Source organism: Zootermopsis nevadensis, unplaced genomic scaffold (genome assembly GCF_977971745.1).
Source record: "Zootermopsis nevadensis isolate Lab colony 2312 unplaced genomic scaffold, Znev_1.0 Znev_ptg000001l, whole genome shotgun sequence".
NCBI lineage: Eukaryota > Metazoa > Arthropoda > Insecta > Blattodea > Termopsidae > Zootermopsis > Zootermopsis nevadensis.
In genome coordinates this window covers 3,735,302-3,758,712 of record NW_028259133.1, presented here as the reverse complement: position 1 = coordinate 3,758,712, position 23,411 = coordinate 3,735,302, and the positions used below count along the sequence as shown (strand labels likewise).

At 39.7% G+C, this 23,411-nt stretch overlaps 1 protein-coding gene across 2 annotated transcripts in view; it reads right to left on the bottom strand.

The window, feature by feature from the left end:
* The window catches only part of zfh1 (Zn finger homeodomain 1), a 651,615-nt gene that overhangs the window by 93,631 nt on the left and 534,573 nt on the right, over positions 1 to 23,411 (bottom strand). The window lies entirely within an intron of this gene.

Genomic DNA, 23,411 nt, shown 5'->3' with positions numbered 1-23,411 from the left:
ATTCAATTCCCACAGAGTAGACTGTGTCTTTTTTAACATTAATAACCTTTCCTTAAGAAGGTGTTAGTCGAAAATCTTATTAAAATATTTCACACCTTTTATGCGATTTACAAGTACTTCACCACGTTCAAACCCGCCACTGGAACTTATCTTCGGCCACTAGAAGCCAGTCAACATCCTCATATTTTATTTAAAAATATTTGTTTCAATATCAAGAAGGATTTGATGTTTTCAAGGCGGTGAGTCTGAAGATTTCTGTCTACTAGGTTGTTGCACCGTGTAGTCTGGTACAAGTTTACAGGCGTTTCATCGCCCTGATGATGGAGGCAGCAACGACCTCTGAAACGTCGGTAAACTTCTACCAGACTACACGGCGCAACAACCCAAAAGACGGCAATCTTTATTTTAGTATTATCCTCTTATCTACTACTTAATGTTTATAGAAACACTTCTACGAGGTGCGATCGGAAAGTTTCTAGACTGCGCCTATAAAAAACCCGTACACTTATCTCAGGTATTAAATTCATCCATCACCCTCGAAGTAGTTCCCCTGGGAGTGAACACAACGATCCCAGCGCCGCTGCCAAGCCTGGAAGAATCCCTGGAAATCTTTCTTTGTCAGCCTGTGAAGCACCATCTGCGATTCTGCCTGAATCTCTTCTATCGTCTAAAATCTCCTTCCCTTTAGCTGAATTTTCATCTTTGGGAAGAGGAAGAAGTCACACGGCGAATAAGGAGGGTGCGGGATGACGGCCATGGTGTTTGTGGCCAAAAACTGCCGAACTTTGAGGGCGGTGTGCGCTGGCGCGTTGTCATGATGCGTCGCATGTGGAGTTCTTCCTTTAGAATCAGCTGACAGGTCCCATAGCCTATCCCAACAATGTCGCACAAGTCGTTGATGGTACGACGTCGATCTTCGTGAATGGCCTGCCGAATCTTCGTAACATTTTCGGGCGTTGTGCTCGAAGATGGTCGTCCAGAACGCTCGTCATCATCGACAGAGGTTCGGCCATTTTTAAAACGTGAATGCCAACAAAAGTTTGTGCAGGACCCATTGCGGACTCCCCAAATACTTGCGTTAGCATTTCATAGGTTTCCGTAGCCGTTTTGGCGAGTCTTTGGTAAAATTTGATGCACACGCCATTCCGAAATCGCAGGAGGGTCGGTGTAATGCACTACCAAAACGCCCGTAACTAAGAAACAAATGCTAATTCGATAATGCCGGCTGGCACACTGATTCACTATGAATGTAGGCCGCACCCCCTAGCGGCAGAAGCTCGTACTACATCCGGTCCGCCCGCTATTGTCACAGTCTTGAAACTTTCCGATCGCACCTCGTATTCACGGAAACTAGAAAGGCCATGTTACATACACCGCTGACGTGATAAGAGAGACACACAGACAATCCCAACATACGGACACGTACACGGGCATAAGTTATTACGCTAACTGCAGTACAAGGCGAGGAACATCATCCTACATGACACCCTTCCAACCCCTTCCACCCTCATATCACACAGTTTAAAAACGTTTCCACATACGGGGTAGAAGGGGGGTAGAAAGACTTTCATCATTTTAACATTCATGTTGTACTGTTTTCCACTTGGTCTGAATTTGAAACGAGTAGCTGTATAATGGATTTTAAAAATTCATTTTAAACATGTGTCTGCTGTTTGTCTACATCACATTCGTATCTCTGCCGCTCAGAATTTTCTGCAGACGCGGGTAGAACGCGGTGTTTTGTCTGACCAGGACCAGTAGCGTTTTCCCCTAGGAAAAATCGCGGATAACCGATCACAGATGGAAAAGTTACTTAACAACCTTCGACAAACAAAATCACTTATAGAAGTTGATTATAACCAATGAACTTCAGACTGAAGTTCAAGGAGACGATTAACGTCCTTTTGGGGACAGTGACGTAATAAACACGAAGTTTGGAAGAATTCAATGCTTCCGTCTATCACACCTTGGACTGGGAAAAGCCCATACAGAGTACAGCACAACACAAAATAAAGAAACCAAACATCCATAGTAATCACAGAAAAATTAACATCAATCTCTAATGATTAATAACATGTCATTGGTATGCAGTTTTATGAACACTGAGAAAATTAAACGCTGAATAAATTAGTATCAACTGAATGGAAAAAAAAACAGGGAGGTCTCAGGAGCAAAACAGAGCTACCAACTTAATAGCACGAATATTCTAAAGAGTTGTCTTGTCACTCAATATTTTCTTAAAATTCCACATGACACAATTTAGTTACAGAAATCATCAGTAAATTATGGAGTTAGTGCCGACGTAACATGACTTCATTTATATTGAGAGGCACAGACAGGTTAAATCTATCAATCAAGCCTTATTATTCGCCTAAATGTTTATAATATGACTAAACTGAGTTGCACGACAACGGGGATAATCGAAATATACAATTATCGATTGTGTTTTTTTACTTACATATTTCGATAACGCATCTCAAAAACAGCACCAGTAACAGCGAACGAACAGAATTACCTGCAACAGAAAGAAAACATGTCACTACAATTACGCAATGTAACAATGCCTGATGAACCAACAAAGTTCTGCCTCAAATTTTTTACACTGCAGGCTCTTACAAAGATTGAAATCAAACAGTTTCAATTTTGAACTAAAGAAAGTAGTATACTTTATAAGATTTGAGGTTTTCACAGCGGTGAGTATAAAGATTTCTGTCTTCTGGGTTGTTGCGCTGTGTAGTCTGGTCGATGTTTACCAACGTTTCAGAGGTCATACTGCCTCCATCATCAGAGTATGAAGACTTCTGTCTTCTGGGTTGTTGCGCTGTGTAGTCTGGTCGATGTTTACCAACGTTTCAGAGGTCATACTGCCTCCATCATCAGGGCGATGAGTATGAAGATTTCTGTCTTCTGGGTTGTTGCGCTGTGTAGTCTGGTCGATGTTTACCAACGTTTCAGAGGTCATACTGCCTCCGTCATCAGGGAGATGAAGATTTCTGTCTTCTGGGTAGTTGCGCTGTGTAGACTGGTTGATGTTAACCAACGTTTCAGAGGTCATACTGCCTCCGTCATCAGGGAGATGAAGATTTCTGTCTTCTGGGTTGTTGCGTCGTGTAATCTGGTAGATGTTAACCAACGTTTCAGAGGTCATACTGCCTCCGTCATCAGGGAGATGAAGATTTCTGTCTTCTGGGTTGTTGCGCTGTGTAGTCTGGTTGATGTTAACCAACGTTTCAGAGGTCATACTGCCTCCGTCATCAGGGAGATGAAGATTTCTGTCTTCTGGGTAGTTGCGCTGTGTAGACTGGTTGATGTTAACCAACGTTTCAGAGGTCATACTGCCTCCGTCATCAGGGAGATGAAGATTTCTGTCTTCTGGGTAGTTGCGCTGTGTAGTCTGGTCGATGTTTACCAACGTTTCAGAGGTCATACTGCCTCCATCATCAGGGCGATGAGTATGAAGATATCCGTCTTCTGGGTTGTTGCGCTGTGTAGTCTGGTCGATGTTAACCAACGTTTCAGAGGTCATACTGCCTCCGTCATCAGAGTATGAAGATTTCTGTCTTCTGGGTTGTTACGTTGCGTAGTCTGGTCGATGTTTACCAACGTCTCAGAGGTCATACTGCCTCCATCATCAGGGCGATGAGTATGAAGATTTCTGTTTTCTGGGTTGTTGCACTGTGTAGTCTGGTCGATTTTAACCAACGTTTCAGAGGTCATACTGCCTCCGTCATCAGAGTATGAATATTTCTGTCTTCTGGGTTGTTGCGCTGTGTAGTCTGGTAGATGTTAACCTACGTTTCAGAGGTCATACTGTCATATTCATTGCCCTGATGACGGAAGCAGTATGACCTCCGAAACGTTGGTAAACATCGACCAGACTACACAGCGCAACAACCCAGAAGACGGATATCTTCATACTCATCGCCCTGATGATGGAGGCAGTATGACCTCAGAAACGTTGGTTAACATCGACCAGACTACACAGCGCAACAACCCAGAAGACAGAAATCTTTAGTATACTTTAAACTGGTCGAATATTGTCAGGGTGATTAAGTCGAGAAGAATGAGATGGGCTGGGCATATAGCGCGCATGGATGGGACTAGAGGTGTGCACCGGGTATTTGTTGGGAACCCTGAGGGGAGACCTAGACGTAGATGGTAGGATAATGTCAGGCGGGATCTATGGCAGATAGGAGTTGAAGGAGACTGGATTTTGTTGGCCCAGGACAGGGTCCGGTGGAAGGCTTTAGTTAATTCGGTGTCGAACCTTCGGGTTCGGTAAGCCATCTAGTTAGTTAGTTAATGTTGAGTAGAGGGAATAATTTTTGTAATTATATGAGATTGCACTCCTGTTACGTATATATTATGATGTAACTGTGACCATCTGTCTGCCAAACCCACCGTAATAACTGATAGAAAAATCCAAGGATTCTCATTAAATCTGTCACAGTCATAACGGAACAAAATGTAACACCGCCATATTACTTTTAAATTTCTGCCGTTAACATCAAAAACACCTGAGACTCGCGAAATTTTAAAGTGGGATAATACTGGCAAAACCTTGTTATCATGGCTTTACGTTTTGTGTGGCAAAAGATGTTTGAAACAATGTGTCTGTGTAGGTAATTACTTTCTACAGCATAAAAACTAGGTTTATGATTAGTATAATTATGTTTAGTTTTCTCTTTGAAAGTGATAACTAACAAATCACTGGAGCTTGCTAATGACCTCCGATATAGCAATGGGGAAATAAATACATTTATAGATTGTCTATGAAACATTTTTGTGTACGTTAAAATTTACCAACATGGCGATGGTGCGAAACTTTTAATTTACAACCGTTAAATCTAACGTAGTGGAAATCCACTACCGGAAGTTCGTTGCCATAAGTTCTTCAAGCATGTGCGTCTACGTACGTATGTAAGTCCTTTCATTTTGATACACTATCTAATTTCGAAGACTAAACTATAATATCAGTTGCTAAATTGCCTGGTGCTGTACGATATATCACCCCCGTCCCAACTCGACCCTTCCCAAAAGCCCATCCTTGAAATAATAAAATCCCTTAGAGTTATTGCTCATTGGGAGAACTCAACAGGATGATTTATAAGGAGTCTTGGTCACTCTAGGATAAGAAAATATTATTAGGAGGCTTAGAACGAGAGGCTGGGAGGCTCCAATCAATGCGATTGTCGTAAAACTATGCTGTGGCGATGCACAGCCTGGGGTGACAAAGATGTCCGTCTATAGTTACGATAATAACTTGGCCTCATAAAAACTATGAGGTAAGGAGATATAGTAGGGAGGGTCTTGTAAGCAGAACGAGTGTATTAGACGCTGGTCTCATGAAGTAAGTGACACGGCGTACACTTACTGATAAGACTACAAGAGGGAAAATAAGTGTAGAAACGAGCTTCTGTAAATCTTGCAACTAAATTGTACTATGTTCACTATTTTGGCTTTAAATACGATGTGAATTTGCAGTTACGTGTGAGACAAGTCAAATTCCTTCTCTGGATAATTCACTCTCTTTTACGAAGCTCGAAGGTTCATTATCGTGTTCACAAAAGCAAGCCAAACAGTTCCTATCCTGAACCAGATAAAAGCAGTCCTTGAACTGGAAACCTGTTTCCCTAAGATACATTTTAATATTACCCTTCCATCTACGTATACCAAGGGATCTCTTCACATCAGGCTTTTTATTTTATTTGTAGTGTTCTGTCTGAGGACAGGTCCATATGAACAGGATCCTTCCATCCTTTTCTTGGACTGGGACCTGTTCATATACGTTCTTGGCAGATGATCCAGAAGTGGTTTGCCATTGCCTTCTTCTGTGTGTGAATGGAGTAATTGTTGGAATGCCACGGAGGAAAACTCCGTGTTGCCTAGACCACGGCCTTGCCCAACACAAGTTATAAATTCGGGCACCGCCGGGAATCGAACCCGAGACCCCAGGATTACAAGGTCAGCGTTCTAACCGCTAGACCACCTCATCTTATTATTATTTAGTGTTCTGTCTGACGAGAGGTCCATATGAACAGGATCCTTCCATCCTTTTCTCGGACTAGGGCCTGTTCATATACGTTCTTGGCAGATGATCCAGAAGTGGTTTGCCATTGCCTTCTTCTATGTGTGAATGGAGTAATTGTTGGGATGCCACGGAGAAACCGGGGAAGCCCCCGGAGGAAAACTCCGTGTTGCCTAGACCACGGCCTTGCCCAACACAAGTTATAAATTCTGGCACCGCCGGGAATCGAACCCGAGACCCCAGGATTACAAGGCCAGCCGACAAAAGTGACGAAGAATATAAATAATGGGTATCATAATTACGCTGTTTTCTACAGCCTCAAGACACTTCATCTCTCGTTAGTAAAATATTCTCCTGAGTAGGATTTTAAACGGAAAATTGCACGAAGAGGGTTTTTCTTTAATTGTAGAATATTTTTAGCAATATAAAAAAATTCCTGTGTAATTTTCTGTTTAAGCGCAGAATTACGAACAAGACAGAGAGACATTTATAGATCTCTGTTCGAGTTTTGGTTAAAATACGAACGAAAATGCATTCGAAAGGAAATTAAGAGCAGAAAATTTTCAGATAACGCCTGTAACTATGCAATTACGGATTTCTGACTTCACGTCTGCTATCTAACGTCAAGATTAAAATATACAAAACTACAATCTCACCTGGTGTTATATATGGGCGTGAAATCTATTTTCTTCTATTAACTGAAAAGCACAAAGTGCCTAGGCCTAATGGGAGGATAATATTAAAATAGATTTGGGGGAAATAAGAATTGTAGACGTTACAACATTCTTGCCTGAAGATCACTTGGGCTAACTACGCAGAGTGTAGAACAATATTAAATGAGTCTTAAAGAAACATGGAATGTATGGTGATTAAGATTCAGGAGGGACAGTAGCGGGATTTTGTAAACATGGTTGAGAACTTTCTAAACCGGTGGGATATTTCATGCTCTGATACTTATTTGGTGAGTTACGTCCGAGATACGGACAGAGACGTTAGGCGTTCATATGAATTGTCCTTTAATGTCGCCAGATTTTTAAACAAAATTTAAAATCTGACAAATCTGCTAGAAATCCCCAATACAAATTTTATGAAATTCTTTTCACCGGTTTTCGAGCTGTTACCGGCAACTATATAGACGAGTAGACAGACAACTTTTATTTGCAAATAAGCGAAAAATATCGTACATCATACCGACGGAACAGTTACTTTGTTTCCATACGTCGTTAAAATTCTGCAAGTATAAGTAATGCATGAATTAACATCTACATAAAGTTCGTAAGACAAAGCTGAGTTAACTATTCGTATCGTGGTATGAATGATTAAAATGGCGACATGACTTCTACAATATTAAACAAACTCCCATAAAATTATATATATATCCTTAAATATTCTTATTAATACGATAGTTTTAAACAAATCTCTAGATTTAGTGTAATATCCAATAAATAAAATGTCTGGTACATTCATATATATATTTTTCCCCTAGGGTGAGTCCCGAACAAAGATAGAGAACCAGTTCTAGAAGATCACAGTTGAGGAGCCCAAATAAACACTCGAACTATACGATGTGAACACATCATTAAACCCAGAGGCTTCTCCTCGCGATTGTAATCTTGTACACGGTCGTAACTACGTTATCGATGTATCGATAACTAACAAACCAGGTCGACTTTATCACTTGTGATGACAGAAATAATCAATCTTGTCATTACTTTCCCTCATAACTTTATCTAAAAATCGCGACATATAAGAAGCGTATACTAGGTGACAACATTCACTGCCAAGTCATCGCTGGCGTTCCATTATTCTGTAATGCGAATATGGGCTTCGTGTTAAGTGTCTTTATAGAGACTTGATTTATAAAGTACACACGAACAATTGATGATCTAAGACGGCACGAGGTGGTTCATCGAAATCATTTTAACAGTTTCACAGGCAAAACGCGCTGATGGATAAAATATATCCCCGTCATTTTTAAATCTGGGCAAAATAAATGCATCAGAAATTGACCAGACCCAAATCGCGTGAGGTTCTTAAATGGTTCAAACATTACAATCGCAAGGTTAATTTACGTTCAGGACAAAATGCAAGGAAAATAATATCAGTATGATAATATTGCGAAAAACGAATTTGAATTCGGGTTCTGATCAGAGTTTCGGAAAGGAAAATATCGCCTCCATCTTCAGGTTAGACAATTCAATTTACGCAGACTAAAGTTATATTAAAATGAACTTAATTTAATGATATTTCTTTCAAAATTTAAATATTATACCTATGAAATATGGTAAGACAAAGTTACGTTTAGGAACTGAAATAATAGTTTTTAATTAAAAGGCTTCAACTTATTTCAGGGTGATATCTTGTACAAGATAAGTGACATGACAAGATAAGAGCATTTAGGCTAACATAGCAGCGTTCTGTTGCGTTTTTATTTTCACTCATTATTCTATTTAACCTCACTGCATGAATTATTTCAGTGTTTGATGTAATAAAATTGCATCAAACACCGACGCACTGGCCCTACAACCGAACAGCATGCTCCAACCGATAGGGTACGTTAGAACCAATTTGTACAATTTGTTGACGTAACGTTCTACACTTGCTTGATACTCGTGTTTTACCGATGTTAAAATGAATAAATAGGCAATGTGTTCAACACTTGTTAAAATATTCATAAACGTCCATGTAGTCAAATTACCGCTCGTTTGATCGTTATGAGTGTAGCTTGAATAGAATGATATCAATTTAAATAAGACAGTTTATATTTTAAAAATACGAAGAAGTAATAAATTGTTCTTAATTGTAACACTACAAGACTTGCTTTAAGAAAAACATCGAAGGCATATAATTAATTTAAATCGTACTTGGAAAATATGCAAAGCACAGACCTTGTTCTAATTGGAGTATATCTCACCAATCCTGTTATTCAACAAACAAACAAACAAACAAACACATACATATATATATATATTTATATTATTTAGTGTTCTGTCTGACGACAGGTCCATATGAACAGGATCCTTCCATCCTTTTCTCGGACTGGGACCTGTTCATATACGTTCTTGGCAGATGATCCAGAAGTGGTTTGCCATTGCCTTCTTCTGTGTGTGAATGGAGTAATTGTTGGGAGAAACCGGGGAAGCCCCCGGAGGAAAACTCCGTGTTGCCTAGACCACGGCCTTGCTCAACACAAGTTATAAATTAGGGCACCGTCGGGAATCGAACCCGAGACCCCAGGATTACAAGGCCAGCGTTCTAACCGCTAGACCACCGTGGCGGTATTATTTATATATATATATATATATATATATATCGACTGGTAAATCATTTATCGAGCTAAGTATTATTTTCGACCCCGAGGGTGAAGTTCAGACATCAGAGAAGAAATGCATAGAATTACGTACGCACGCATCGTTTTTGTTAGGAATGTAGAAACAGAAACAATGCCAGGCTTATTATAATCTGAATGTGTAATTTGTCATATCCATAAACGGATTGAATGTTGGCAGATACATTCCTTTCATCCAATTTCTATTGTAAAGTTTTCGGAGCTGCTTTATAGACACAGCTCCAAACAATCCCAACCTGCTAGCAATACCGGGAGGAGTTAATCCTTTGGAAAAAGGATCCTCAGGGAATTCCTTGGAATGGGATTTTATATGCGAGTGAGTTGAATAAGACAAAGGGTAACAACAACCCTCAGCACGTGCACGTGATTCCAGAAAATCAATTCAGAGGGCCAACACCACTAGCTGCGATTTACAGATGGACAGTGGGAAAGAAATTCTAACCTCACTTCGCGTCGCAGCGAATTAATACAGAAGCCGGTTTAACGACTTGAATAAATTCCGACACGCAATCACATATATAAAACTAATATTTTAAGAATTGAACCCAATTACCTGAAGTCTGACTGAAAAGTGATTACAGCTTAATCTGACGTCATTTGTTACGTCAGCTGTTCTCGCATGACATCAGCGTTCACCAATTTAAAGCGGGTTCTTCTGAGAAGACACGGATTTATTAAACACTTTTACAGTCATAAAACTGTGCAGTTGAAAAGTGTCGTTTAGAGCAGTTGTATTCAACCTTTTTTGTTAGTGTACCCCCCAGATATAATTTATCTTCAACTTTGTACCCCCAAAGTTCTTGGTGTATAATTCAAGTTATACATAATATATAATCTACATCTAAAATAAATTAAATAAATTACATTACTGATTATTCAGTGTTTATCATAAAATAATATATATTTTAAATTTCACGTACCCCCTAAGATGTCTTCGCGTACCCCCAGATATAATTTCTCTTCAACTTTTTACCCCAAAATTGTTGGTGTATAATTCAAGTTATACATAGTATATAATCTACATCTAAAATAAATTAAATAAATTACATTACTAATTATTCAGTGTTTACCATAAAATAATATATTTTTTTAAAATTTCACGTACCCCCTAAGATGTCTTCGCGTACCCCCAGATATAATTTCTCTTCAACTTTGTACCCCCAAAGTTGTTGGTGTATAATTCAAGTTATACATAGGATATAATCTACATCTAAAATAAATTAAATAAATTACATTACTAATTATTCAGTGTTTACCATAAAATAATTTTTTTTTAAAATTTCACGTACCCCTTAAGATGTCTTCACGTACCCCCGGGGGTACGCGTACCCCAGGTTGGTTACCACTGGTTTAGAGAACCACTTCATAATAATTTTCAATCGTTAAATTACTTCGCAGGGTATTAAAAATAACAGTTGATTATTTTAAAACAATAACTTAGCATTTTAAATGTGTTCATTTTAGTAAAATTAATGTCAGTTTGTAAACAGTGAAATGTATTCAGCTGACCGCTACATGTTTCAACCACGATTCAACCCATGTGAATAACAGCATTATTTGCAGAAGAAGGAGATGGGAGGATAACATTAAGATGGATCTTAGGGAGGTGGGCTGTGAGGATGGTAAATGGATGGAGTTAGCTCAGGATCGTGGCCGGTGGCAATCAGTGTCAGTCTTCGCCAATGCTTCCGCGCGCCCTGTCATGCGACTACTATAGTATGCATTCCAGACTGTATTTCGGTGTCTGGAGGTCCACGGATCTGAACCCTAGACTTTGCAAGGAAAGAGTATAGCAGGTTTTAAGGAGTCATATGTCGATGTTGCTCTACTAGATTGTGGACTTGTAAGGAAATACTAATGTTTCGGAGTAAGACATTGCCCGCCCCTATTCAGGGCTGAAGTAACTTCGTTTCAACCGGAAGACGAACAACCACATCTTTGTAGTGATTATTGCAAAGCTGAACCTGTCATTTTCAACTCTCGTTTAAAAACAAACCAGAGGTGGAAATGACGAATGTACATAAGAAACTGCCAACTCGATGAAACCCTCCTTATATGTCACCCCACTATATTTTTTTTTTTTCAATTCAACGAAACTCTTACATATCCTACGTCAAACTTATTACCACGATCTCAACTTCTCAGAATACGCACCTACGTATTTGCTAAGGACGACAATCTCACGTAACTTTCTTAGGCGTATGTCTGCGGAAAATTCCTACAAAAACTATTTTAAAAAAAAGTTGACAGTGGAACCACGGTTCCGGAGAATTTGACGTAAATACGTCTATACGGAAAGGAAGTTTATATATTGGCTTTATTCTAAATATTTCCTTTATACCCCCTTTATAATTGCGTAAAGTTTGATTAAGACATTCTTATTCAACTTTAATTAGTTACGCTTAGAATGGGTCTGTGGTGGCTGAATGTAACGTAAAGTAATGTAATGTAAGGTAAGGTATTATTTTTATTTAGTGTTCTGTCTGACGACAGGTCCATATGAACAGGATCCTTCCATCCTTTTCTCGGACTGGGACCTGTTCATATACGTTCTTGGCAGATGATCCAGAAGTGGTTTGCCATTGCCTTCTTCTGTGTGTGAATGGAGTAATTGTTGGGATGCTACGGAGAAACCGGGGAAGCCCCCGGAGGAAAACTCAGTGTTGCCTAGACCACAGCCTTGCCCAACACAAGTTATAAATTCGGGCACCGCCGGGAATCGAACCCGAGACCCCAGGATTACAAGGCCAGCGTTCTAACCGCTAGACCACCGTGGCAGAAGGTAAGGTAAGGTAAGGTAAGGTAATGTTTTATAGGTAATAACAATGCCGAGTAAACAGATGACGTTTCCTATGTAACATAACATGAAGTTACACTTTTTCGTTACATTTTTGCTGAATGACACTGACCCTAAAATATAGACGTATTTACGTCAAAACTTCGTCGTTGACAGAAGATGTGTGATATAATTAAAATAAACTACAATATCTCTTCGCCGGTTCTAAATTATAATTCCTTACCACGCTACCATTTGTCGCAAAATCCCATCATCCTCTCAGAACAAAACACACAAATTCCATTCGCTACAGCCACTGTGGCCTGCGAGCTTCCACTCTGTCCCCTACACTGTTTGTTAAGACGTTAAATATCATCGGGGGACGCCTCAGGACAATGACATAATGTGTAAACATTTTAAGATATAAAAACGCCTAGAGCCTATTTTTAAGTGCAAATGACTATATAGTGGAGTGTGGGTGTATATATATACATACAAGCGAAGGAAAGGGGGGGGGGGTCAGGATGAGAAAATTAGTTCAATTTCGAAGCGGCTATAAAAAGTGGATGAAGACAGCTTAGCGAAACAACGAAGCTCCTTAAAATCTACACATTCACATTTCCAACGCAGAGAAGTAGTGGTCGCAGTTAGATTTTCTCTGCAACTCTTCTTACGTATATACACTTTAAAATGAGAGCGTCGTATTTCTACATACCGGGCTCACCTTTCGTAAGGCCCCCCTCGACCGCTCACCACAAAAAACACTTCATCTGCATTCCGCAGTGGCGTCTCCTCCTGAGGGATGTTCACAGCAACACGAGGCTGGCTCCACAGCCGGTCTGGACGCCGAGTTAGCCTATCCGCTCACTGGAATCGATTTGTCACTGCAGTCTACGTCCACACAGGTACAATTTCGAACACTGAGCATTTGTAGACATACACGACTTTCGATACATCGTAATTTTGTAAACTATGGCTGATCTAGAATCAGCGTTAGGACATTAACAATTTTATATCAGAGTGTAACAAGTAATAACGAAGCTGATTTTAAGATCTCAAAGAATTACGTCTTATAAGAAATATATCCTGTAATTCAACGATGGAAATGGTTGTTATTATGTTTATAGTTTTGATGCGTCATGTTTGTGTTTAATATTCACATATATATTTATTATTCAAGTCATATACACAAACTTTTAAATTATTGATGTTAAAATTTAAAATTTAAAATTGATATTCTGCGCCATTCATCGTTATCTCGATGTTACAATGTTGCGCAATAAATATATATGGGGGTTGTTATTATCTTGGTGCAAGCTGTTTATAATAAATTTCACAAAAACCTATAACGAATTGTCGTATTCATTACGTTGGTGTTCGAACGCACACTTACGTAGTGAACCTGTAAAATCCGACCACGTGCGACGCTCTGTTGTGAACCAGCCTTCACACAATTCTCCCGTTCCTGTTACTCTCTTCATTTCGTGAAAACTTTCTGTTTTATTTCATTCCACATTTAAACAGCAGTACCACACGTTTAATTCGTCTACTTACACCATTTATTTCCTTATGTTCCTGGTTTCAAGCGACGGATTCCCCTAAAATGCGTTAATTCTGTTCTTCAAATATACTCTACCCACTATTCTTTACGATGTAAGCAGCATCCAGTTCGCTTCTTACGAATAAATTCAATTCCACAGGAAAAGTGGATTTTGTAAAGACAAAGTCAGGTACGGATTTAAAAACAGGAAACCAAAATACCAAGGCACATTTTATTAATTCGCTTTATATTGTATCTTTGTCGTTCGTTTCTGTTTGTAATGACTCAGACTTCTGTTAATAAGCTTACGAAATCGATATTACAAGCTGAATTACCATTAATTGCATATATTTACAGCAATAGTACTAGGCTTTCAAGGGTCAAATCGCAGACCTTATAAATATAACGTACGAATTATAATATAATGTTGTTTGTTTTAATTATTAACAATTACGTAAATAGGTCTGAGCTTCCAGACCACACAAATTAGTGTAAACATCGGTTATGTAACCATGACGACAGCAGATTAACTGATCTGGGTAATTTAAGTCACGGTTTGAATTTAATATTTCAAAATACAAATTGACGGAACGAAATTTACAAGCTGTAAACAATTCCGTTAAGGCGTGTACAGCTTAGACGCAATAAACATTAAATTTATCAAAATTAATTTACAGTCAGCTTAAAGTAAATACTGTCTAACGGTGGACTAACTCAATTTATCAAGCCTTTGATATCACAATAATATAATTGTTTATTTTAACCGTCTAATCACAATAAAATATTTTATTATTTATGGGCAAGGCCGTGGTCTAGGCAACACGGAGTTTTCCTCCGGGGGCTTCCCCGGTTTCTCCGTGGCATCCCAACAATTACTCTATTCACACACAGAAGAAGGCAATGGCAAACCACTTCTGGATCATCTGCCAAGAACGTATATGAACAGGTCCCAGTCCGAGAAAAGGATCGAAGGATCCTGTTCATATGGACCTGTCGTCAGACAGAACACTAAATAAAATATATATATAATATATTAAATATTAAAATATTATTACTATAATTAACATTTAATATTTAAAATATTTAAAATATATTAAAATATATTAAAATGATGCTCTTTCTATCGAAATGTTCGATTTACAATTAGAGCATCATCTTTTTCACGACATGTTTCGGTTTTCAATGAACCATCTTCAGGTGTATAATCGATATAAATTTAAATGTAATATTCTAAATGAAATCCTTCGTCAGATGTCCACTAAATATCACAATAATATACTTAACTTAATACATCGCTTCCTTACTCTTAGGATGTGGAACATAAAATGATATTTTAATTATCATATTTGTAAATTTTAAATATAATTGTGATTATACGGACAAAAACCGAATAATTAATTTAATATTTGATTCACAATATGACGCAATTATACTATCATACGATTATAGGTACACAACTGTGATCGTCTACATAATTACACAATAAATAATTAAATAAATATAAGTTAAGTTTATAGCGAGAGTTACAAGTTCTAGTGTCCTTAGTTATTTTAAATTTACTACATTTAAAACTTGGTTTTGAAAAGAGCCTACTCCAGATTCAATTTAATGCATTACTTAACACAAATCAATGCTAATATCGTACCTGAAAGAAATGTTAATTAGAGTTTTATGTAAATGTCTCTTGATATACATCTAACTTACGTTACTCGTGTGAGAATAAATTACAACCTATAAAAGTTTGCTTAGAGGAATTCTGATATCTGATGAGCTATCGAAACATCATCACGAAATGATCGAATAATATCATGAAACAGAGAGAAACTGATGATCGTACAGCATGAAGGAAGACAATCATAAACGCTGGATGGTCTGGGACAAACACACACACACACACACCATTCAGAGCTTAATAAGTTTCTGTTCCGCTGCTTATGTTGGCCGGGGGTGCGGGGGTGATGGGGTGGGGTGGGGGTTGGATGCAAACGAACATGTATGCCCGGAGAGCGTGGTGAGAAAGCCGGTAGGACTCGCCCTGGCTCGTGCTTAATGAAATATTAGGCCTTACAAAATGCTTGACCATTAGAGGAATTCCATTTAAACCCTGAGAGAGGCGACAATTATATCATGTATTCGGTGCAAAAGCGGATCTAGTAACACATTATTTCCAATTTGCTGCATTCACTGCTTCGAATTAAAACAGCTGAAAGTCTGACCGAGTGGGTAACGTCACAGGTTAAAATATCTTGGGGGGTTTCCCTCAGCCACTCCAAGGAAATACCAGGATAGTACCTTCAATTAGGCCACGACAGTTTCCATCAACATATTTTACAATTACTTAATCACTATCATCCCTCATTTGACGCTATATAGTCTCAGATACTAAGAATCACAAAGCTTTCCAAATGATTAACAAACGTACCAAATCAGACGTAGGAAATACATAATCACCGCCTTCGTAATCACCAGACGATGTGACTACAAATTACAGACTGCAATAATTCGGCCAGTCAATAATTATTTAACCACCACGGCTGTGAACAAAACTTGATAAGACCATAGCTGTAGCTTACCTAAACAATTTTGTGGTAGTTTAAAGTAATTATTTTGATCTTTTGGTACTAATTTCTGCCTAAATCAAACACAATTTCAATTGTCTGTGCAGACTAAGCAGGGGCCTTTGAACAGTAAATCATTCACCATATTTCCAGTCACCTTTTACCGGAGACAATATACAGGGTGAGTCAGAAGTATGTTTACAAACTTCGTGTGTATGTTTCAGGATCATGGGATCGCAAATGTTTCATTTTCGAAATAATAGCAAAAGATAAGTTTCAATGGATTATTTTATTGCCAATCATAAGGACAGGCATGTTTCTTTATAAAAGATGCTCTAAGGTTGTTCCTCCTTTCTCCACACATGCCTGAGCACGACGTACACAAGACTGACGAATTCGTTCGTACACACCAGGGTCTCCTCGAATCATCTGGCATGCATTCTGCACACGTTCCCATAAGCCATCATTGTTTATGGGTGTTGCATAAACGACGGACTTCAAGTGACCCCACACATAAAAGTCCAATGGAGTCAGGTCCGGTGACCTCGGTGGCCATGCTACTGGACCACCACGCCCAATCCATCGCTGAGCGTACTGTTCATTGAGATGATATCTTACGCGATGGGAGAAGTGTTCTGGGGCTCTGTCGTGCATAAACCACATTTGTCTTCTTGTATTCTGTGGTACATCTTCAAGGAGACGTGGCAAGTGTCTTCTTAAGAATCGCCGATATTAAGGTCCTCTTAGACTCGATGGAAGCATGTGTGGACCAATAAGCATGTCGCCAACAATTCCTGCCCAAACGTTAATTGAAAATCTTTGCTGGAAGCTGGATTCGCTTTGATATAAAGTCAATTCATTGAAACTTATTTTTGGTTATTATTTCGAAAATGAAACATTTTGCGACTCATGTTCATAGGAACATTTTTTCTTATTTTTGATCATGGAACACGCACACGAAGTTTGTAAACATACTTCTGACTCACCTGTATATGTGTATGAGTGTGTGTGGCTAGGTTATATTAGGTTAGTATAGGTTGGGTTAAGTTAGCGTAGTTGTGTTGTTTTACGATAGGTAAGATTGTGTCCAGGAGAATTTCTAGCATGTGGTGGGGGGTGGTCGTGGGGATGTCGTGGAGAAATGCTTGGAAAACTCCTGGAGAATTCCTGGAAATGTCCTAGAGAAATCCTTGATAAGACCTACAGTAGAGCCGGAGAACACCTGCAGAGGTTATGTGGAAGTTCTTTGGTCATGGAGAAGTGCTGGAGAAATCCCGGAGACGTCCTGGAAGGTTATGTGGGAGTCCTTAAGCGGCGTTGTGTTTGATCCTATGCGGGTAGGTTATTTTGGATTCGTTTTAATTACATTTCGATAAGTTACACTGGACTAGGTTGCTTTGTTCTGGGTTAGGTTGGGTTAGGTTAGGTAAGGTAAGGTTAGATATGGTTGTGTTGTTTTACGATGGGTTAGGTTGTGTCGTGGAGAATTTGTAGAGTGGTCTTCGGGTGGCCGTGGATATGTCCTGGAGAAGTCCTGGAAACGTCCTGGATAAATCCTGGAAAATTTCTAGAGTAGTGCCAAAAACGTCCTGGAGAGGTTATGAAGAAGTTCTTTGGTTATGGAGAGGTGCTGGAGAAATCCTGGAGAAATCCTAGAGAAGTGCTGGAGAAAATCCAGGAGAAGTGCTGGAGAAGTCCTAGAGAAGTGCTGGAGAAATCCTAGAGAAGTGCTGGAGAAAATCCAGGAGAAGTGCTGGAGAAAATCCAGGAGAAGTGCTGGAGAAGTCCTAGAGAAGTGCTGGAGAAAATCCAGGAGAAGTGCTGGAGAAGTCCTGGAAGGTTATGCGGAAGTCCTTAATCGGTAGTGGATTTGATCCCATGAGGGTAGGTTATTTTAGATTTGGATTAGATTGCGTTGTTTCGGGTTAGGTTGGGTTAGATTTAGTTAGGTTAGGTAAGGTAAGGTTGTGTTGTTTTACGATGGGTTAGGTTGTGTCGTGGAGAATTTATAGAGTGGTCATAGGCTGGTCGTGGGGATGTCCTGGATAAGTGTGTGTGGCAAAAACCAATGTACGGGGTTTGCATAAATTTTAAATGTACTCGCTACTGACATAATTACCATCTGACAGCGATCAGCAACGTATAACTCTAGCGATAAAGTCCCCTATACCGACAGAATCTTGAACGATCCCCACATGTTGTTGACCCAAAGCTTTATTATATAAGGTGCATTGCGGTACGTGGAATACAAGTAGGAGGATAATGTCAGGCGGGATCTATGGGAGATAGGAGTTGAAGGAGACTGGATTTTGTTGGCCCAGGACAGGGCCCGGTGGAGGGCTTTGGTTAGTTCGGTGATGAACCTCCGGGTTTGTTAAGCCATCTGGTTGGTTGGGTCCACTATTTGGGAAGCCTGAGAGGAAGAGACCGCTGGAGAGACCTAGACGTAGATGGGAGGATAATCTCAGGCGGGATCTATGGGAGATAGGGAGACTGGATTTTGTTGGCCCAGGACAGGGTCCGGTGGAGGGCTTTGGTTAATTCGGTGATGAACCTTCGGGTTCAGTAAGCCATCTGGTTGGTTGGGTTCACTATTTGGGAAGCCTGAGGGTAAGAGACCTCCGGGGAAACCTAGACGTAGATGGGAGGATAATCTCAGGCGGGATCTATGGGAGATAGGAGTTGAAGGAGACTGGATTTTGTTGGCCCAGGACAGGGTCCGGTGGAGGGCTTTGGTTAATTCGGTGATGAACTCTCGGGTTCCGGAAGCCATCTACTTAGTTATTATAGGTATCTGTGCTTCCATATCTCCTCGTCTACTGGGGCGTTTACCCTTTTTTGATCTTCTAAAATCCCCTTCAACCCATTTCCCCAAACGTTTGCTGCAAACATTTAATAGGTTTCCATCAAAACTTCCAGTAACTTTATTAATTAATTAAACGAACTAAATTCTACACATCAAAGCTAAGCGACGAAACATAAAAAAGAAATCAGGTGACACTAAATAAGAAAACGTAGACATAAATTTTCTTCTTCCACTGATGACTCTAGTCCTTGAAGGACCTTGGCCTTATCACATACAACATTTATGATAGGTTTCTTAACTGCAGAATAAGAACATAATAAACATAACAAACTTAAATCGGAGATTAGCAAGCTAATAGCAATACAAATGTTTCAATTACGTCACAGGATCTTTGTTCTGCCACTCAGTCTGTCCTCAGCTACCAAGAGTGGTCCATAGCGATTCTCACCGTCCTCAAAGGCGACCTCGAGGCGCCACACGAATTAATAATGAGTCTTTTTGGTGTGGGGGAGGTTATTATTAATGTTGGGATGGGGTAAGACCATATCTCTGTGGAAATAGGCTTCTAGGGGGCCCCACTGCCCATCCCTAAGATGATACATGCGTGAATACAAAGCCACGATATTTATACTGACAGACGAAAGCTGAGGGGGTCAGATAAAAACCTATTTCAATGCCAAATTTGTTCACCACAGATCCCACATGGACTGAGTTGGTCGCGAACCCGGATATCCGATTATAATCCCGCGACTAACAGCCACAGCTATGTGTGTGTGTGTGTGTGTGGGGGGGGGGGGTGTTTAGCGCGTCATTTGTTCCACTGATGCCGGCAGGAAAGATGCAGCAATATACCGGTAGCAAGATATGCAGTGGTACTGAACTTCGAGAGAGCAAAGTAAGGAAGAGATAGGTAAGCAGAAGGTCAGACGAGGGCCAACATTGCTGGAATGCTCGAGGGTCATTTAAATAAATTAAGTTAGCAAATATCACCCCCGCACACTGTTGTCCCGGAGGCCTGATGCGTCCCTGCAATAGCGACGTATGAAAGCCTCTGTTGGGACCATCACCGGCTTTGACGATGTGACAGGTATATAAAATTAAAATAATTTTTTTCTTCTTTCAGATTTTATGGCATAAGAATCTCAGACGTCTAATGGTGTATAATACATTCAGTGAGATACGTTTACGTACTGTTTCCTGTCCATACGATTATGTTACAACATTGGAGGACATTGGCAAAATGTCTGCGTGGAGAAAACAAATGAACATAATATTTTTATTTAAAAATTGTGGGCAGAATCATTCAGAATACTGATAATGATGAATTTTAGGGAAATTGGCGTGAATAAATTATATGAACAAAACTGGCTTGGAAAACAGTCCGGGTAAAATTGTGACCACTCCCGCGTAGAGAGCAAAGTTTTATACTTTTATTAGAACAAAGTGAACTGCAGACTCCAACTGCTTCTGATGCCCACAGAATTAGCGGTCTCACAATGTGCTGAAAGGCGAACACAAAGTCGAAGGGAGGAGAACGTTATCTCAAGCGCATTTCTTTCGTAACAAATCAGCAATTAGCCTACGTTTCACCACATGCTCAGCTCAGAGTTTGAGGATGAACATTGCTCAAATCGAGGCCAAGATCCATCTTCTCGATTAGATACAGTTAAAAATGCGTCTTTGCCTATAAATCGGACCATGAAGACACAGAGACAAAATTCTGCACTCCTGTAACCATAACGACAAAATTATTTCCAATCAACATTCTTAAAATGTTATTATGCACTGGCTAATGCAAGACAAATCAAGTGTTTCAGGAAATCTGATCAGGCCAGATTAAGGAACAGATTGGGAAATTTCTGTATAGTTTCACTACGGAGACAATGAGGAAAAATAGTAACCTCGTTGAACGTTGGGGAGGAAATTATTTATCTCCTAACTCAAACACTGAAACAAGTACTGTCAGAATCAAGTCTTGTCTCTCAGCCACAGCGGATATTCGGGCAGGGAAGACGACTGTAATAGACAGGACATCACCCTGGCGGACAGGGACTTGGGCACCCAGCGCCCTCCCACACAAATTTAGGATCTTTCGTCAAGAACGTTCTATGTCAGAGATCTGCCCTAGGTGCTCGATTTTACTACGGAAAATTGACCAATCCAGTTCTCCAGGATCTTTCTTAAAAACCTTACTAGTTGCTTATCCGGGCAAAATTATATGCTTTTATACATTTTGTACTCAAGACGGAAAGGTTTTGGTAGCACGTGGCCATAACCGGAAAGAATGATATTTTTTGTATGTAGAAACAATTTCTTCTTGATGAACATAAAACATTCAGTGTCCAACATGTCATCAGACAAGAAGAATATTTTGTTCTTCCGGTGATTGTGTTGTCCACACATCACGTCAGCGATGTGAATTTATCAAAACATGAACGCATATTGCTAAATAATCAAATCTAGATGAAGAGCAGTCTTCATCTTGAGTCAATCTTATATCAAGACTTTCTTGCGTCCAGTACAGCCAAAGTTTGCAATAAGAAAGGACAACAGTTAATTCAGAAGAGAAACTTCAGACTGTATGGTACACATCTTTTGTCCATTATTCACAATGTCACTAAATACTGTTCAAAAAATATGTATATTTATTATAATACGGAATATTAACCTTGTTAAAGAATTCCAAATATTGTGTTCACAATCACCAGATGGTACCGGAATAACGTTTCCCAATTACGTAATATGGTGGAGGGTGGATTGGATTACAATGAATGTGTGTACACATATTTTGGGACAACCTATACATAGCACGTACCTCGATGGCAGCGTTCCAACAAAAGCTAGGTACCAAGTTTCGTGATATAACAGCTGGGTAAGAATAGTGTCACGTGACTGTACATTGACTTCGAATTTAAAGCAACGGAAATTTTCTACAAAAACCATAGTTTCCAGTTTTATAAAGCCGATTTCATGCAGAATGCAACCGATTTCCCACGCGTGAAACCAGCCTTGGTGTTATAGATGATCATGAAATTCCATGTCAAAGTGAATGTTTATCTACGTGTGATAAAATCCATTTCGTTTATGTGACATTTTCTTCAGTGTCTTCAATCGGGTCTCAGATAAAACATCGCTTTATGCATTTTTAAGTGTATATTGAGACAGAACCCAGAAAGTGTTTATGATCTTATATCTGTCTGGAATAGATGCGTAATGACAGAGATATTTTAAGTAAAAAACGTAATTTGGAGGGAAATTTTATTGTCTGTCTGCCCAAATATTTCATTCCTCAAATTATTTAATTACATTTCATGTGGTTGATTTATTTTACGTCTGCCGTGTGAATTTCATTTTAATGCACGTTGCCTACTTTACATGTAGTTGAAACTTCACTCCTTGTTATCAAATGTGTGAAACGGAAATTAAAATGTCATTCAAATTCGGAGCTTTACAAGAGTTTTTTTTTTGCATCGAGGGTATTTCGTGAAATCAAGAAAAATTAGTCTATAGCTTCTTTCATTGCAATGTCTCTGTCAGTTACAGAATTCATTCAATTACATGAACTATAGCACAACTATAGGCCACGGTGGTCTAGCGGTCAGAACGCTGGCCTTGTAATCCTGGGGTCTCGGGTTCGATTCGCGGCGGTGCCTTAATTTATAACTTGTGTTGGGCAAGGCCGTGGTCTAGGCAACACGGAGTTTTCCTCCGTGGCATCCCAACAATTACTCCATTCACACACAGAAGAAGGCAATGGCAAACCACTTCTGGATCATCTGCCAAGAACGTATATGAACAGGTCCCAGTCCGAGAAAAGGATGGAAGGATCCTGTTCATATGGACCTGTCATCAGACAGAACACTAAAAAAAAAGCACAACTGCATCTTCTGAAGTATTATTTCTATCATCAAGTGATTTTTTTATAAATTGACGTCAGATCTACCGATGGATGAAAATTCTCCGGAAACTCTTAAAGTGCACAACTGCCGATCACTTGCAGAAATATTTTGCTCAGAAAGGGACTTACATTGCTCTTATCCTAGGCTTCTCAACTGCCGCCCCCCAAACAACGCCACAAATAAAGTTGATAAGACCGAGGGCCCTATTTACTGCTATACACGGCGCGTGGCAGTACTCCCCCTTCCATCACAATGCCCTTATCCCTAAGGCTGGCTGCTGATAGAGAGGTCCCGATAAGGGACGATAGCCGAAGGTACTTGTTATTACACACAGCTGCCCGCCGGGAATTGGACCAAGTCTCTCGAGCGATACGTCGCCACATCTCTTTGAAACCTCAGCACTCCGCTGACGAACCCTGTGATGATGGCCACCGAATTATCTTACCCTATACGAG